At 43.9% G+C, this 19,403-nt stretch overlaps 1 long non-coding RNA gene across 2 annotated transcripts; it reads left to right on the top strand.

Annotated features, from left to right (window-relative positions):
* The first annotated feature begins 1,483 nt into the window (after positions 1 to 1,483).
* Positions 1,484 to 18,834, top strand: LOC143820355 (uncharacterized). 2 transcript variants are annotated; one of them, XR_013225315.1, is made up of 4 exons: positions 1,484 to 1,590; positions 3,463 to 3,608; positions 12,100 to 12,185; positions 18,352 to 18,834. It is a non-coding gene; the product is annotated as an uncharacterized LOC143820355 (long non-coding RNA). The 2 variants fall into 2 exon arrangements; XR_013225314.1 differs by lacking the exon at positions 1,484 to 1,590 and having other exon boundaries at positions 3,084 to 3,608.
* Positions 18,835 to 19,403: the final 569 nt, after the last annotated feature.

Below are 19,403 nucleotides of genomic sequence, written 5' to 3'. Positions count from 1 at the left end.
CAGCAGCCAACGGTAGAAAAGAGCTGAGCCTTCACCAGTATTGGAGATGGTGGGTGGGCGTGTCAATAGGCGATGAGCGACAAGAGGGGCGCCTCCAGCTGTGAGCCCCGCCGCCCGACACTTTAACTTTCCCCTCCTCCGCTTCCTCCTCCTCCTCCCCTCCGCAAAATCCCCCCCGCACGAGGAGCCGACACTTCAGCTGCAGCAGCTCTCCTTCCTGCCTGCCTGCTTCATGGAAAGGCAGCAGCTCCTCGCCAATCAACTCCACAAACAGGTGTCTGCCTCTGTCATTGCAGCCCCCAGGCTCCCGGGGTGCGTGGCTCCAGTCCAAGATCGGGGGGGGGGGGGGGAAGGAAAAAACTCTCCCGGTCCCGGGGAAGGCGATCCGTGGCTCGCAGAGCCGCGGATCCCCTTCCCCGGGGCCGGGAGAGCTTTTTCTCCAGGCGCTTTTTCTTCGTTGCAGCCGACAGGCTCCCGGGGTGCTCGGCTCCAGTCCTCTAGCTAGCAAATTAACCCTTCAGTCTTCTCAGTGCACGCTGACTCTCCAGGACGAGGCCGCGTTGCTTTTGCCCTCTAGGGCTTGCCATTGGCCCGGCAAATATGCAAATTGACCCACACACACACACACACACACTTTAAAAAAAATTGGGAACTCAGACAGCAGCCAACGGTAGAAAAGAGCTGAGCCTTCACCGGTATTGGAGATGGTGGGTGGGCGTGTCAATAGGCGATGAGCGACAAGAGGGGCGCCTCCAGCTGTGAGCCCCGCCGCCCGACACTTTAACTTTCCCCTCCTCCGCTTCCTCCTCCTCCTCCCCTCCGCAAAATCCCCCCCGCACGAGGAGCCGACACTTCAGCTGCAGCAGCTCTCCTTCCTGCCTGCCTGCTTCATGGAAAGGCAGCAGCTCCTCGCCAATCAACTCCACAAACAGGTGTCTGCCTCTGTCATTGCAGCCCCCAGGCTCCCGGGGTGCGTGGCTCCAGTCCAAGATCGGGGGGGGGGGGGGGAAGGAAAAAACTCTCCCGGTCCCGGGGAAGGCGATCCGTGGCTCGCAGAGCCGCGGATCCCCTTCCCCGGGGCCGGGAGAGCTTTTTCTCCAGGCGCTTTTTCTTCGTTGCAGCCGACAGGCTCCCGGGGTGCTCGGCTCCAGTCCTCTAGCTAGCAAATTAACCCTTCAGTCTTCTCAGTGCACGCTGACTCTCCAGGACGAGGCCGCGTTGCTTTTGCCCTCTAGGGCTTGCCATTGGCCCGGCAAATATGCAAATTGACCCACACACACACACACACACACTTTAAAAAAAATTGGGAACTCAGACAGCAGCCAACGGTAGAAAAGAGCTGAGCCTTCACCGGTATTGGAGATGGTGGGTGGGCGTGTCAATAGGCGATGAACGACAAGAGGGGCGCCTCCAGCTGTGAGCCCCGCCGCCCGACACTTTAACTTTCCCCTCCTCCGCTTCCTCCTCCTCCTCCCCTCCGCAAAATCCCCCCCGCACGAGGAGCCGACACTTCAGCTGCAGCAGCTCTCCTTCCTGCCTGCCTGCTCCATGGAAAGGCAGCAGCTCCTCGCCAATCAACTCCACAAACAGGTTATAATGTGCCCCGCTGGGTCTGCCTCTTTCATTGCAGCCCCCAACCTCCCGGGGTGCGTGGCTCCAGTCCAAGATGGGGGGGGGGGGGAGGAAAAAACTCTCCCGGCCCTGGATCGCCTTTCCGGGGCCTGGAGAGCTTTTTCTCCAGGCGCTTTTTCTTCGTTGCAGCCGCCAGGCTCCCGGGGTCCTTGGCTCCAGTCCTCTAGCTAGCAAATTAACCCTTCGGTCTTCTCAGTGCACGCTGACTCTCCAGGACGAGGCCGCGTTGCTTTTGCCCTCTAGGGCTTGCCATTGGCCCGGCAAATATGCAAATTGACCCACACACACACACACACACACTTAAAAAAAAAAAAGGAACTCAGACAGCAGCCAACGGTAGAAAAGAGCTGAGCCTTCACCAGTATTGGAGATGGTGGGTGGGCGTGTCAATAGGCGATGAGCGACAAGAGGGGCGCCTCCAGCTGTGAGCCCCGCCGCCCGACACTTTAACTTTCCCCTCCTCCGCTTCCTCCTCCTCCTCCCCTCCGCAAAATCCCCCCCCCCGCACGAGGAGCCGACACTTCAGCTGCAGCAGCTCTCCTTCCTGCCTGCCTGCTCCATGGAAAGGCAGCAGCTCCTCGCCAATCAACTCCAAAAACAGGTGTCTGCCTCTGTCATTGCAGCCCCAAGGCTCCCGGGGTGCGTGGCTCCAGTCCAAGATCAGGGGGGGGGGAAAGAAAAATGGGGCCTGGATAGCTTTTTTCCAGATGGGGGGGAGGAAAAAAGTCCCCCAGGCCCCTAGCGCCCGCTGAATTTTGGTTTCAGCGGGCTCTACTACTAGTACCATATAAAATCATAACCATACTTCCAACAATATTTTGAACATTCTAAAGGCTCCAGAATGAGCCCCGCCCACCAGGAGATTTTAGAATGTTCAACACACTGAGAGGGAGAAGGAAAGGGGCCACTTACCAGCTGCTGGCCTTGCAGGTGATAGTGACAGACTAGCCGGGCTATCACTATCAGCTCTAAGGCAGGCAACCCCACTGCCTTCAAAAGCTCCCTCCCTGTCCTGACTTGGCAGGTGGGGCAGAGCCTTTAAAGGGATTAGGGTCAGGCAGCCCTGTTGCCTTAAAATGCTGCCTCCCACTCTGCCTTGGTGGCTGGGGTGGAGCCTTTAAAGGAACTGGGGGCACATGCCTTACAACTGATGGTAAAGCCATGCTGGGCTCTAAGGCAGGTGGCCTAGCTGCCATCCTCCATCCTGCCTTGGCAGGGGCCCATCTCCCTTTCAACACTGCACATTACAATGCCCCGCAATTAGCAGTGCTGCTGAAGCAATTGTCCCTTGGGTAAGGTGACCAGATTGTCCCACTTTTGGAGGGACATCTGGGGGTACCTGGCAAATTGTACTTATGTTGAAATTTAAAAATATATAATACAATAACTATTTTTGCATTCTATGCAACTTTTTGTTGCATAGACCAAATTTTTAATCAAGAACCTCCCTGGTCAATGGTGTCCCGCTTTACCAATGTTAAAATCTGGTCACCTTACCCTTGGGAGAGGCAGAGAGGAAAGGCTGTTCTCCTATTTCTTTAATCCCCCTACAGAAGGTAGTGATGAAAGCCAATAGTGCACATCCCTTCTTTGTCACTGGGTTTTCATACAGGACCTGCATGTTGGCAGCTGCCTTTGTGGTATCTCTAGCAACAATTGCCAGCATCTTTGCTCCTCATAGTGCTAACAACCTCGTTCAAGCCTCTTTCTGCCAGATGCAGATGGGATGCTTAGATTACAGAAACAGGATTTCTTCTGCTCAGCAGTTTCCTTTTTGCTTTCCCATCTATGTCCTCTTGAAGTTAAACACGCAACTTTCTCTGACTTCAGTCCGGATGATTCACCACCGTGAAGAGATGAATAGAGCCTGCCTTAATTGCTGCTATAGACTAGGCCCACGAAGGTCAATTCATCAGTTGCAACATCTGGCAAAGATTAAAAATGAAGTGGAAAAGACCAAGGCAGAGCTATTAAGGGTAAGAAAGGCAATTAGTTGGGAAATGGCTATCTTAATCTGTAAATTATTTCTAATGCTTTACACTTTTGATAATTAGTAGTATTATGTACTCATAAAAACAGGCAAGACTTAGAGATGCAAAAACCAAACCAGAAATAGGCAATATTGCTGCTTGTTAAAATCTTTTCACACCCTTTATTTGCCAGGCAAGGATAAGCCATTTGTAGTATCTTTTATTTAATCTGATGTCTGATCCTTTTCCATTTGATGTTTCTTGCTAGGACTAGATTCCCCCCCTTAAAATAGAAACTTGAGATTTTAATACAATCCTTAGACTGCACAAACAAGCCTTGAGAGATGCCCTCAAAATTCTCTGCAAGATAATGCTGCAGGGAAGTCAGTGTCATTGATTTCTATGTCCTTGCTTCCAAGTCAAAAAGTTGTGATTGAGCGACAATTCCCTGGCAAGGAGACATTCCCCTTGACAATTAGACTAGAAATATCATCCTGTTTCTTGTGAAGCTACATTTGCTAACATTCACAAGGGAAAATTGGTGTGCCTACAGTTCAAGATTGCAGACACACACTCACCCGGCTGAATGTGCAGTCCTGTGGATTTGGTCCAACATGCATGCACATTGTGCCAGCTGTAATGCAGATCTATGGGTTTCTTTCCTTAACTCAGATAAAGATCCTTCAGTGAATTATAATGGCTACTTGCTTGTTTTTGTTAGTACCTAATGTCATATGGGAGCAAGACAATGGTAGGGATATCTGGAAGTATCTGGAAGTAGATGGCCCTTCTGTTGTAGCCAAGCCTTATGTGGAACCAAGCAGACATGGGTATACCCAATAATGGAAGGTCAAACCTACTGATAGATTCAAGAGAGCTTTCCATAGAAATGTGGCAACAGGAGCACTGGGGATGGTGATTTGGGGGGGGGGGGAGAAGAAGAGGACAGGATGAGCCTAAGAGGTAAGTAATAAAAAGGGATGCTACATAATTCATGCCAAATATGTTCAGCCATCAAGACTGCCATGTTCAGTCATGAGAGTCAGATGTGAACCAATTACTGAGTCTTTTCAACTAGATATAAGTCCAGTAGCACTTGAGACAAGGGAGTCTCTGAAAAGCTCATCACCTGAAAATCTTGTTGATTTCTAAGGTGCTACTCTAAGGTGCCCCTACACTGATGTTTTCCTGTTCTACTGCAGATGAACACAGCTACCTTCTGGGTCATTTCAATTCAGCACAAATGCCTCCTAAGTAGAATTGCATTATTTCACTCCCCCAAAGCTTGCACATGCACAAAAACATGACCATTCCCAACAAATCAGCATCTAGTAACTTTTGTCACTTAGACAAAGGTTTTAAAATTTATAGGCAAAGGAGAAAGGCAGGATCCAAATATTCTCACCATTTTTAAAAATTGTGGCTGGCTTACCTGTCTGTTTAAACAATTGCCTCCAAAGCACACCAATGGCACAACAAGGACAGGAGAAATAGAAACTGTCTGGCTTTGTGAGAATACACATGCACAAAACCCCAATTGGACTATATGGACCAGCAGGATGAGAATCAAACTAGTGAGTGTTCAAGCAGCCCTACATATTATTATTTATTAGATTTATATGCCACCCTATCTAGGAAACTCAAATCACAACTGACTTATGGTGACCCACAACGAAAGGCTTTCATAGCCAACAAGAAGGGAAGGTGAGTCTTCCTTGGTGGTCCGCTGTTCAATCAACATCCCTGCTTAAATCCTTCAGCCTCTCTCAAGCATCCCTAACAACAAATGAATGGCACTGATGCACTTATTGCTTTCCCCACATTTTTCATTGCCCAGAAGAATAAAATTATTTGGAGGGGTTGCTGTTTCATTCAGGTTAGTTCTTTTTTTTTTTCCAATTCATGAGTGTACATCTGTAGTAGTTACGAACCTTGTACCCCCACTATTGAATGACATTTCAAGACACAAAGCTCCAAACATTACAACTACAATTGGGTGGCAACATTTGTCAAACACAATGTGCACTGTTTCTGCCTCCCCTTGTTAGGGCAAGATCTTAAATATTCCATAGTTTCCTTAAAGCTCAAGCACTCGCGGCCTTCAGGGTGGCTGAGAGAGCTCAAGCTTCCCTTTTTTAGACAATTAATTTTCCAGCCATCAACTCTACGGGTAAAAGACTTGATGGCTTCAAGCCTCTTGGCTCAAATCCCAGCAGGCAGATAGAAAGAACAAAGTGTTTGTTATTTTATAAAATTGTCATAATTACGGAAGGCCTGGCTCATGAATTCTGCATGCTGGTGGCTTTTACTGGGGACTCAGTATTAGTTATCGACATGGAGACCATGCTACAGAGTGCTGCAGCAGTACAAAGTAGTATGGATTAGATGAAAGAATAATGCAGTGGTGCAAATTTAGCAACATATGTAGGTCATATAATTTTAGACCAGACTACATTTGCTGTTTTGTTTAGGCCAAGTACCTATTTATTGTCCAATTATTATTATTGTTCGATTTATTGCCCACCGCTCTCGGACACAACAGCTTGTGACGGGTTACGTACAAAATTCAGTACAATAGTACAATCCCCAATTTAAAACCCCCATTAAAGCACCATAAAATTACAAAAATACAAAACCATATGGTGGGAACAATAATAAACCATCTTACCATCCCCCACTAACAGCGACGGTGACTAGGGGAGGGGTGTGACAACCAGCCATGCCAATAGATCAACCAGCGTGAGAGCATATCTTGCAGGGGGGAGCCCCATTTGATCTTCTGCCAGCACTGGCCTCAACCATAGACCTGGTGGAAGAGCTCCATTCTACAGACACGGCAGAAAGCAGAACTTGTCAGTTTGACATTAAACAGTGCAATGCCCTTAAAGTGCACCCTTTAGAGTTGATGACCACAAACCCATTCTACCCACTCAGGAAACTCTTGTTTTGATCAAACATATAGAGCTGACCAAAGAAGAGGTACAATATAATCGGAGTCCACTTTGTTAAGACCAACAAAGATTTATTCAAGGTGTCAGCCTTCAAGTTCAAGTACCCTTCGTCAGACTATGATGTTCTTACAAGAAGAGGGTGGTTGTTTCCTCACTGGACACAGAAAAGGAGTTTGACACAAACTCAGATACAAGATAATACTTGGTCTCAGCATATTCAACAGAAACATTCCAAAATATTATTATTATTATTATTATTATTATTATTATTATTATTTATTTGATTTGTATGACCGCCGCTCTCGGAAACCGGCTCGCGGCGGTTCACAACATTTTAATACAAATACAATATATTAACCATTAAAATTCCCCATTAAAACCCCATTAAAACAATGACTAAGTCACAATGATGGCGATTAAAACTATTCCCGTACAGGCCCACTGGATGAGCAGAAGGGAACGGAGGATAATTGGGCATAGGATGGAACACTCTGGGGAACCAGGTCAGTTTAGTACTGGCCTCCCCCCTCCGGGGAGAGGGGTCCGATCTTAGCCCCGGGCCATCACCCGGCCTTAGACAAACGCCTGGCGGAAGAGCTCCGTTTTGCAGGCTCTGCGGAACTCAGAGAGCTCCGACAGGGCCCGCAGCTCTTCAGGGAGCTCATTCCACCAGGTAGGGGCCAGGACCGAAAAGGCCCTGGCCCTTGTCGAGGCCAGGCGTGCCTCCCGGGGTCCTGGGATCATCAGCAGATTCTTACCCGCAGAGCGAAGTGCCCTGCGGGGGGCATAAGGAGATAGGCGGTCCCTCAAGTATGCAGGACCCAAGCCGCGTATAGTCTTAAAGGTTAGTACCAAAACCTTGAACCTGATCCGGAAACAAACTGGCAACCAGTGCAGCTGCTTCAGCAGAGGCTGAACATGGGACCTCCAAGATGATTTAGTGAGGACCCGTGCAGCTGCATTCTGTACCAGCTGTAACTTCCGGGTTAGAGACAAGGGTAGGCCCGCGTAGAGCGAGTTACAGAAGTCTAATCTAGAAGTAACCGTTGCATGGATCACAGTGGCCAGGTGTTCCGGGGGCAGGTAGGGCGCTAGTAGCCGAGCTTGGCGTAGATGGAGAAACGCCGTCCGGGCTACCTTAGTGACCTGGGCTTCCATGGAAAGTGAGGCATCCAGAATCACTCCCAAATTCCTGGCTTGGGGCACAGATGACAATTGTACCCCGTCCAGGCAGGGAAGACGCGCTTCCTGTTCCTGCTCCCTTCGGCCTAGCCAAAGGACCTCCGTCTTAGAGGGGTTGAGTCTCAGGCGGCTCTTCCTGATCCATCCAGCCACTGCTTCCAAACAACTGGCGAATTTTTCTGGGGGGAGATCTGGCCGGCCATCCATCAAGAGATAGAGCTGGGTATCATCAGCGTACTGGTGACACCCAAGCCCATAACTCCGTACCAGCTGAGCCAGGGGACGCATATAGATGTTAAATAACGTGGGGGAGAGCACCGCTCCCTGTGGCACCCCACATGGGAGTAAGCAGTAATAACTCATCTAGATGCAGAGGTGTGTGTGTGTGTGTTTTAATCATCGCTCTATGCATGCTTCTTTGGGTATCATCCTGTTCTGTGGCATTGAGTATAACTTAGCATTTTGTTGCTTAGAGTGTAGTGTGAATCATGTTTTTAAAAGGTCAACATGTGCCTTCATCCTCTATTGTTTCTTCTTAATTTTAGCATGTTCACATACAGACTTTCTCATCAGAAGGAACTTGGTTCACAAAAGACTGAAGAAGACCAGGGGTGGGGAAGAGCAGTACTTGTGTCATTAAGACCATGAGAGGTCTGAGTTATTTTATCTTGAATAATAATAATTAGGCACTAGAGGGAATGTTGACAGCTCTACCTTTTTGCACCTGTGTGCCCTGGTACAGGACACACCCGCCTGCTGAGATCCCTACTTGGATGTTGCTACTCTTTCCCAAGATTTAACAGGCATTAGCTATTCATCCACAAAAAAAGAAGTGTGAGGATGAAAGTTAGTTCCCTCTTGACAATATAAAGAGAAAAATAGTTGGCCCATCTTCTTGATAGCAAATAATGCAGTGTTATTAGCTATTATAGCGAAAGAGTAAAGCGTTGTTTCAGGGCCATACTGAAACAATATAAACTAGGGACTCTACTTGATCTGGAAAATAAGGGTGTTTGTGTTTCCCTGCAGGAATTGCAACACTAAACCCTGTCTTCCTGCATGTGTCTATATAGTCCTTTTGGTTTTTGAAACCTACTGGCAAAGCCAGAGGCTAGGTGAGGGGGTCAAATATGAGGAAGGAAGTACTGGACACCAGTCAGCTTGGAGAGAACCACAGCTTTATTGAATGCATAGCAGGAGCAATGGCGCAGCATGGGAATGGATCCAACTTTGGGCAACCCATCTGCTGCCTGATATCTCCCCTCACTTACCAATTTGTGGCAAGTAAGGCACCAAAACATCAAAATCCAAAATGCAACTGTTACAAGCAAAACTCAAGGGGTGTAGGAGGGGAAACAAAGCTGAGACCAACTAGAGGGATCTCAGCCACTGTTACCTTAAATAAAGAAAAGGTGGAGCAATACTGTCCACTTTGGCTCCTCCAAGCTCTGACCCACCCAGCCAGCAAAAAAAATTGTCGTAAGCCACTTGGAGGCTGCCCCCTCAAGCTGAAGAACATACAGCTAGCACAGAGCTAGCCTGAAGACGTCCTTGGTTCACCTCTCTCCAGGTCCAGGACACAAAGGCAGCCACCAGTAAGTCAGTACCATGTCAAGTTTCTTCAGTTGCCCAGAAAACACAGTCTTTGACTTGGTGAAAAAGATGAGTTTATTCTAAAGCAAGAAAGTCAACCGGTACCTTATCAGAACTGGGATATAATAGAACAAGCATATAACTGCTTCACCTGTACCCCCTCCCATTAGAACACAAGAAATGTGGAAGATCTTCAAAAGGGAACAGACCAGACAGATAGCAAGGTGCCCAAAGCTGTGGCACCACTCAGTTTGACCATTCATCTGTGGGTGATAATCAGAACTGATGTTTGCTCAACCCCTAGAAATTTGAACAACTCCCGCCAGAATTTGGCAGCAAAATTGGGATCTGGGATCGGACATGGCTTTGCAGGACAAACTGTGCAATGTATACATGTGTGGAATGAAAAGAGAAGCAAGCTTCGGGGCCATGGGCAGAGTGGGGAAGGGCACAAAGTGAGCTTGCTTAGAGAACAAGTTGACGAGAACTCCTAGCACCATCTTTCCTTGGCTAGGAGGTAGAGCAGTGTCCATGAAGATGTCCCGCCAACGAGCCACTGTGGTCTCCAGTGCTTGCAACAGTCCTCATGGCTTACCCCCTCTGTGTTTGGCCATGAGACAGTTGCGGCACCCCTGCAAATATTTCTCCACATTCTTGCACAAAGAGGGCCACCAGTACCCCTCTGAACTAGGTGAAGGGTTTTTATGAAACTAAATTATCCCATTGCCTTAGAGTTGTGATACAGTCTCAAAAACTGCAGTCAGGATGTTGAGGGAATTTAGAGTTTAGTCCCTTTAAAGAACAACCCTCCTGTTGCTTCAATCCCCCCCCCCACCCATGGAGTGCGTGGAACTTCACTTCATTTTTGAAGTCCTTTTGTAACCAACAGATGGAAGTCAAGGGGGAGGGGGACACCACCCCTTTGTGGCTTGGCTGCAAATCATGGCTATCAGTTCCAAGTGGGAAGGCAAAAACATTAAGTCTACTACAGACTCAGCCAGGCTCTCATTTTGGTGAGGCAGGACAAGGCATCTGCCAAGTTCTGCTTCCCAGGCTAATGGTTGAGTGTAAATGTGAATTGGGAGAAAAATTCCACATCAGATTTGTTTGGGGATTAGTTTTCTTGGCTAGCAGAGACTCTGCGGGTGTTTATGGTCTGTCCACACCTCAAACTGACCAGGACACCATCCTTACAGTGCCTATCAGCTTCATTGAATGACCTTGAGTTCTAGTATTTTGAGAGAGGGAGAAAAAAAATATCTTTGTCAACTCTCTCTACCCCATGTCCTCCTTAAGTTGTCCCTTTTCTCAGCTGAGAAACCCCAAACTCTTTAGTCTTTCCTCAAAGGGAAGGTGCTCCAACCCCCTAATCATCTCAGTTGCCCCCCTATGTGACTCAACAATGGGAAATTTAATGAACAGAACTGTACACAGTATTTTAAATGAGGCCACACTATAGATCATCCTTTACCAACTTTCAGCATTGGGAAACCTCTGAAACATTCCTCAGGCTTCGTGAACCCCCAGAAGTGGCACAATCATGCACATTATAGTTGGGAAGCATAGCTGCATGCATGCCCACCAGGGCCCGTCCGCTTCCCACCCCCTCCATCATTGGCCATTTCGGGAGGAGGGGGGCAGATTGACTTGATCATATATGGTCATATCACCCAATAAACGTTTAGCAAATTAAAAAGAATATATAAGAAAATAAGTCTCAAATTCCGTGGTTGAGAAAGCCTGCCATAGATCTATACAGAGGCATCACCGTATTGTTCGTTTTATTTACAGCCCACTGTGTTGACACTTTAATTGAACTATCCACTACAATCCCAAGATCTTTTCCCCTCTCAGTCTGAACAAGTTCAGAGCCCATTAACCTGTACTTGAAGTTCAATTTTTTTGTCCCAATGTGCATCACATGACAGTGCCACTGAACTTCATTTGCTACATTGTTGCTCACTCCCTAATTTGTGGATAATTAGGGGTGCTAATTCAACTTTTTAGAGTCCACTTCCTGTATCATCATCCTCATTCACTCCTGTTACATCTTATTGACGCATTACTTAGTATATTGCCATTCTGTAACTAATTGCTAATTGACCTCATATAATGAAATTGCTTAGATTGCCAAATGAACCTCATTGGAGTAAGCAAATATATTTGCAGATAATTTGCCAAAAGAAACTGCTGTTTTTTGAAACAGAGGAACAACCATGGTAAGTGTTTCTATGTTAACAAAGACTTGATTGCAAACTCCTTCACTGCAGAAACGTTGCCGATTTTCAGACCAATATTTGACACAAAATACAAAGAATGTGTTGTAAATAAAATCTAAATGTATTACAACATTTAAGTATTTTTTTATCAGTCTGGCTCTTCATTGTGGATTTTCAGCACCACTGATTTTATATTTCCACTTTTGGAAATATGACCCTTGTTAATTAATGCTCAAGAAAACCATTTTTTTAAAAAAGAAAGTTGATTCCATCTGAGAAAAAAAACATTGACTGCAATCTGGCTGAAATCTCTGGTGACAAACTCCCATGGAAAGAAATGACTTACATTAATTCACATTTTGTGCTTATCTGTATAGAGGAATGTATGTGGTGTGGTTGTATTCATTATATTAGTGGATTTATACATGCAGAGCTCCTCTATCACTAGCCAATAACTTCAGACATCACTTAATATTCACACTTGTGTTTGCTTGATAATCTAGTGGACCACTACTATTTTTTCCTCAGTTCTCAAACTGTACTGTATTACAGAGGACCCTATGCAACTGACTACCAGAAATCAGCTGCCTGAGCCCAAGAGATTTGAAAAAGGCAAGGATTCAAGCTGGATTACTTAGGTAAGGTGACCAAATTTTAACATTGGTAAAGCAGGACACCATTGACCGGGGGGGGGGGGGGGGGGTCTTGATTAAAATTTTGATCTATATAGAGCAACAAAAAGTTTCAAAGAATGCATAGAATGCAAAAATAGTATTGTAATATATATATCTTAATTTCAACATAAGTACAATTTGCCAGGTACCCCCAGATGTCCCTCCAAAAGTGGGACAATCTGGTCACCTTATACTCAGGTGACATAACCAACTGAGATGGGTTATTTGACATATATTTTTGTAAGTTTTAGGAGCCTCTATGATGGGACTGCCCACTTCCCTTCTTTAGAGGCAAGATTTTCCACTCTGTTTTTTCTATTTCTTTCTGTGACTAAACTGCCCTAGTAATGTCTTTCCTTCTTGACTGGCCCACACTGTCACAGTATGATATATTGGCTGGTGGCTCAGCCTAAAAACCTGAGGGAAGAATCAGGAGCCCACATTAATTTAAGCCACTGAAATGGTACTTGAGATGTTTTTAAATTCAAGAAAAATAACAAAATACTTTATTTAAAATAGAGAATAAAAGTCAGGTGTAATCAGGGGTTGACATTTTGAGGAAAAACCACCACAAGTATAGGCTTTTGTTCTTAAGCTCTTCACAGTGATTTGATTTTTTATATTGAGAGATGTTTGTTTAGGCGTTTTTTCCAAACATTTCAGTATACTTCCTTTGAATAAATTAAACTCTTTTGGCTTCCAGAAGGCCGGTATCCTCTTTCTAGTGCCAAAACCCATTTCTTGAAACATGACTTACTTGTCCTGAGTCTTTAACTGACTTGTAAGGTTTCTAAAGGCAGTTTTTGACTTTTAAAGTCTCAAAAGGCACAAGACAGGGATCTTTGTACTCTGCAGAGCTAAATCCCTGTTTGACTGTTGTAGGGAATTTTCTTCTCTCTCTAGAATATCTATCCCCCTGAATGGGAGTCTCCTTCTACCTCCCTTGCCAACTTTCCCCCAGTTCTCTATGTTAAATAGTACTCAGCTAAGGCTTAAATCAGATCCTCTCCAGTCAATATAATCCCAGAGTAGTTCAAGTCTTTATTATTACGGTACTAGACCAGTAGTCAAATTACAAAATGCATAAAAACATCTGGCATTAAGAAAGTACATAAAAGAATCATTGATAACTAAAATAGTATGAAATTTATAAACATTCCAGCTATAAGAATCATTCTAATTTTAAAACTCGCAAACATTATCTCAATCAGTCAATATAATCTATAATCAGATTAATTTAAAACCACCTTAGTTTCCCAGTAGAGGGGTGTAGGTGTCAAGTACGGAGAAAGCTTGGCTATGTTTTGAGCAAGGAGGCCAGAATTTGTGTCATTTCTGTCTTCAACCATAGTACTCAACTCAGTCTAGGCAAAAATCTCACTGATCTTCTCCTTAGTATACAGCTCTCATGTCTTTTTCTGCTCAGCTGATGCTAACCAATCAGATTGTTTGGAACAGCCTGTCAATCAAGGCAATCTCTTTTGGTGAATAAATAACCCTTCACAGTCTTTCAACTGTTTGCACAGCTCCCTTATATCTTTTGAGGGCATCACAGCATTCTTTAAATTATCCTGTGTTGTAGTATCTGTGAACTTGTACAAGCCTTACATTTCCATCACACAGGAGAAGGTTCTGTCGGTCCTTTCTAGTTCATAGCCTCTTTCCTTTTATTCCAATAAAGGTTTTCTGAACCTGAACCATAGCCTCTTTCCATATGAACCTGTGCAGAGAAGCAGTCAACCTGCAAGGGTTAAAAGAACTGGATATGCTCTTGCTCCTCTTCATCTTAACCTGGAGACTCATTCTTCTTTCCATCTGTCCACTCTTTAAAGCTCATTTCAGATGGCACAATGTTCTGCCTGAGCATGAAGTTATCTAACTGAGAGACTAATTGTGCCATCCTAAACAGAGTTACACCTTTCTAAGGCCATTGACTTCAGTAGGTTTAGAAGGGTATAGCTCTGAGGGTTGTACCATATGAGAGCCTTGTTAAAGTCACCTGATGTAACATCTCTACTCATGATGTTCTTGCGCTTGGGCTGTTTCACAAATCATGGTATGAGAAGAAAGGCTCCAAGTACACCGTTGTAGCATTTGATGGTTTTCACAGTCTATTGCCATATGAATCGGAGTAGCAGCTTTCATGAAAACTGTGTTTCACAACAGTTTATAGAACAAAAAAGCTTTGGGAGACCACAGTAGGATTCAAAATGTTTTGGCTAAAAAAAGAAACCTTCTGTTTTCCTTGCATCTGAGGCCAAAGCAATTTTTATTCTTGGCTTCTTTAATCAACATCAAGCCCAGCTTAGACAGAATTTCCTACCCAATCAATATTGCAGTGTTTGTAAATATACCGTAGTCCTCACTTCAGAAAAGCTGCAATGTGGGTATTCTGACAGAGAGAACAATTATATTAGAAGTCTTCTTGACCTGTTTGGGGTCACCACATGTCTTTATTTATTGAAATATTTCTATCTTAGCTTTTGATTAAACATCCCCTGAACAGTTTACAAATACCTAAGATTCCATACCGTTGTGGGGTTTTTTTTTGGGGGGGGGGTTCCCTAATGAGGACAACACAGAAGTCATTGCTCACAGAGCAACAGAATGCAATAGGGCCATTCGGCAAAACTAAATACCTTCAAAATACCCTAAATACTTTCAAAGGCCCCGTGAAAGAATGCCGCATTAGCCCAGCATCTGAATGCTAATAAACATAAAACAAAGTGAACCTCACAGAAGACAGAATGTCACATTCTACTGCCAATGCTGAGAAGTCACCACCCCAAGAAATCATACCTCAGATAGCTGAAAGACATAGGGAAATGCCCCACAGGTCTTAAAGTTCAGAAATGTTCATATGGGGAAAGGTGGTCCTTAATATATCCTAGCCAAGTTTTTTTAGTGCATTAGCTAGCACTCTGAATTAGGTCCAGACACTAACTGGAAGTCACTGAAGCTGTCTTAAACCTGGCATTATCTGCCCCATGTGTCAGAACAAGATAAAGCTTCCCAACACTTCAAAGGCTGGACCATATACAGCATCCTACTGTAGCTGAATCTAGAAGGCGTGCTGTCTAGAATGAAGTCATGAGTCATTTGGCTGTTCCTTAAAGGAGCTATTATCTGGATTGCATTCTGTTTTCATTCCTATCCGGGAAAGGGTACAGCTGGGGAACCAGTCAAAAGTTGATTGTTATTTGAGCCATCTTAACTCGGAAGTTATAGACCTTAGATTAAAACAATTAAAATAAATGAGAATTGTATTTGTTCAATTTTCTCCAGTTTGTTTTGATAATCTGTTGAAATCTCTACACAGGCCCTCCCCTCTGCCATTTTAGATGGGTGCACCAAAACATGCCTTTCAGCTGACATTATATATTGCAGTGAGTAGACAATTGAAACAGTTGCCCACCATCTGTTTCTTTGTTTTACTTCTGAGTTATAAACAAAATTAAGTTTTCTTTTATCAGTTATTGAAAAACTGATGGTATCAGTATCTTTTGGCTAGTGAAAACTAGGAGCTCAATCTGTGACTACAGTCAATGCTATATATATAATTCATGTATTGTGAACACATATGAACATGTCTTATATTGAATCAGATTATTGGTCTCCCAAGGTTGCTATTGTCTATGCTGACTGGCAGTAGCTCTCCAGAGTCTCAGACAGAGGTTTTTCATATTATACATGACCTATTACTTTGAACTGTTGGGGATTGAAATTGGGCTCTTCTGCATTCCTACACTAGTCACAATGACTCTGTCTGCTTTTCAGTCTATATAAGTAAACATTCTAAGTCATCCTCTAGTCCTTTTTCTTCTCTTGATATCCATAAGTCATAGGGATTTTAAACTTGCTTTTCATTGCTACCTAATTGGAAAATTGACATTAATTTTTTAAAGTTAGAGCCATCTAATAAATGAGCTATCATGGATAAGTAATGGCCAGATATATTTCCTTTCCTATGGCAGCGAGGTCAGCCCTACCAGTTACACAACTGAAAGTATCTAAAAATAAAGCTAAACCCAAGTGTGGCAAAATATTATCGTTTGCATGTAGGCTGGCAAATTAATCATCTCAATCAAGCTGTAACTAATGAAGGTGGATGTTTATAGTTTGGTGAACACTGACCTTGTCACTTCCTATGTTTCTCCAATTAGTATACTAAAACGTGGCAGCATGGTGAAGAGCTGCCTAGTTAGAACACGTCATGCTCTATTTTGGATTTACCTGTCCTTCCCATCCTCCTTTTGTAACAAAGGACTAATTCACGTAATCAAGCAACCACCTCCTTGAAATAGATGGATAGGAGGCAACTAATTATTTGTATTACCATCTCTACACATTGATTGCATTATTTAAGGAAACTGTTAAAAACTCAATTCTTATTTTAGGGAAGCTAATCTTATGGGGTCTTGACCTGGGTGCCATTTCATCTGATTGCTGAGGGTAAGCAGGGTACTTGAATGAGAGACCACCAAGGAAGTCCAGGTTGGCTATGGTATAGAAAACCACTTCTATGTGTGGAATTGCTATGGAATTGCTATAAGTTGGCTGCAATTTGGCAGCACTTTACATACATAAATATTATGAACTGACTGAAATAGCCCATTGATGCTCAAATTGCACCAAAGAATCTTTCCGAGAGTCCAGTACTTGAGCTGCGCTCTAAAGCCTAAGGAGTTGAGCAAACCAAGGTGCCATCAACATAAATTCTGAAGAACAAAAAAGAAAGCAGAGAGACGGCAGTTAGTCTGTCGCTAATGTAGCATTAAATTTTCACATTAAAATGTATTATGTTGTCATTAGAATACTCACATCCTTTGATGTAGCAAACAACTTTTCTTGTGCGTGTTTGCTGGCATCTTGACGGTTAAGGAAGTGATTGTACGTTGCCAAGGAAACGGAAACACTAGCTGCCAAGAAGAACGATACCATTTATCTTGGCAGTTAGTGAGATGCTGCTGTTGTGATATCAATCACATTATAGCACCTCTTTGTGTTTGTTAAAGTGAGAACGAACTTGGGGCCATTGCAGAAAGAACTCACGGTGCAATCCTAAACAGAGGCCCACTCCTCCAAGTTCATTGACCGCTATGGGCTTAGAAGGGTATAATATTGTTTAGGATTGCATGGTCAGTTTAAGGTTCCATATTTCATTTTTATTATTTTTCAGTGTTGTAAGTATTCTGCTTTGCTGCTATAAGAAATTCATGAAATTCAAGAAATTATGTGGTTTTTTTCTTATTTTCTCTTTTCTCTGTTCTATGTAAACTTCAATAAAAGCTGGTTTTACCAGCACCTTATATATATAAAAAAAATCATGAGAATATAATTTCAGAGGGTATCCATGTCGATCATCAAGATAACAGATTCATGTCTAATAGCATCTTAGAGAACAACAAGACTGGACTCAAATACGAGGCCTGCTGGATTGAACCAGTTAGCCATCTAGCCCAGCAGCCTGTTCCATAAGTAGCCAATCAGTTACCTGGAGGGGCAACACAGTGCTGAGAGGCCAAGGCCTTTCCCTGATGTTGCTACCTAGGACCAAAATTCAGAGCTTTGCTTCTCTGAATACAGAATACTGTGAATCTTTCTAATCCCCGCTTACAACCATCCATGCCTGTGACTATCACAACAACCACCAGCAGGGAATCCCACAATTTAATTACTCACTGAATTTTTTAAAAAGTATTTCCTTTTGTCTATCCTGAAAACATTGTCCATCAACTTCACGGGGCATCCCCAAGTGGGCAAGAGAGAAAAATGCCTCACTGTCCACTTTCTCTACCTCATGTATAATCATATAAACGTCTATTATGATTCCCCCACCCCAGTTATCTTTTTCTGTGTCCAATGTCCTTTAGCCTTTGCTCATAGGAAAGTCACTCCAGTCCCTTAATTTCACTTGGCTGCCCTTTTCTGTATTTTTTCCAGCTCTGCAACACTCTTTTTAATATATAGTAAGCAGAACTGCATATAATCTCTAACCAAGTACGCAAGATTTGCTTTTATTGTATACAATTATGCACAGATCTATGCTTTTTCTAGGACCTTTTAAATAATATCTGTTGAATGCATAGTGCTGGTTTGTCAGTGCACAATTAACTCTGAAATTTTACAGGAAACATTTTACAGCAAGAATTGACTATGAGGCAATAGAAAACAAATTCACGAAGAATGATGCATTCAATTCCCCAAAGGCAGTAGGCCTGAGAAATCTGAAATCTCTCCAACCCATGGATTGAAAAACCTGCAGACTGGTTTCACTGGAAATCTTTGCATATCCACACAGAAATGGATAAGATGTGCAGGAGCAGGAATGCTTGCCTAGGGAGGAGGTCTGTGCCGCTCATTTCTTTGCCATTGGTTCAATGAAAGGTGGACTCATGCTGTACACAAAGGATTAGCTTGTGGCATCCCAGCAATCTGCAGTCTTATGATCGAAAGCCGATGCTTTCACCTGTATCTTTGTCTTGCCCCAGTCAAGTTGTTTTTTTTTTGTTGTAGGCCAACATAGTTAATGCTTTGGACTTTTCCTGGCAACTGTACAGAGCTACTCTTCAGAGTGCTTGCACTCAAAAGCTCATGCCTTGAATAAATCTTTGTTGGTCTTAAAGGTGCCATTGGACTCTGTTTTTGTTGTACTCTTCATTCTGTATGCCTTAGACTCCAGGTGAAATAATCATGGGTCAGCAATGGCCAATGCACAGCATCATGAACAGTGGCGATATATGGCTTGAATAGCTTAATTCCTCTTTGTGCTTGAGAATACATATCACCTGGTCTTAACATATGTGTGTGTGCAGTCATGTAGGTAACTTTGGGCTGTAGTTGCATAGGGGTCCTCAACTTTCTTTAGTCTTCTCTACGGGTTGTCTAAGCATTCTCACAGACTTACAGTTGCAGTCTTTCATTATTAATAATGTGTGTTCTCTCTCTCTATGTCCTTCTCCTTCTCTATTACAAGAGCTCGGTAAATAAAACATAATATAGAAGAAATGCTGCCTACCAGGGCCAACATCTAAACTGAACAGCAGCAGTCATAAAATGTTTGGCTATGATGTGCTGCATCATCCTTCTGATCAGAGACTCAGCAATGTGCATGGCTAAACAACTGTACAGTAGAAACACATGAGATTAGAATCTAAAACAAATATTGGCTGGGCACCTGGG

This window comes from Paroedura picta, chromosome 11 (genome assembly GCF_049243985.1).
Source record: "Paroedura picta isolate Pp20150507F chromosome 11, Ppicta_v3.0, whole genome shotgun sequence".
NCBI lineage: Eukaryota > Metazoa > Chordata > Lepidosauria > Squamata > Gekkonidae > Paroedura > Paroedura picta.
This window is presented reverse-complemented; position numbering and strand designations above follow the sequence as displayed.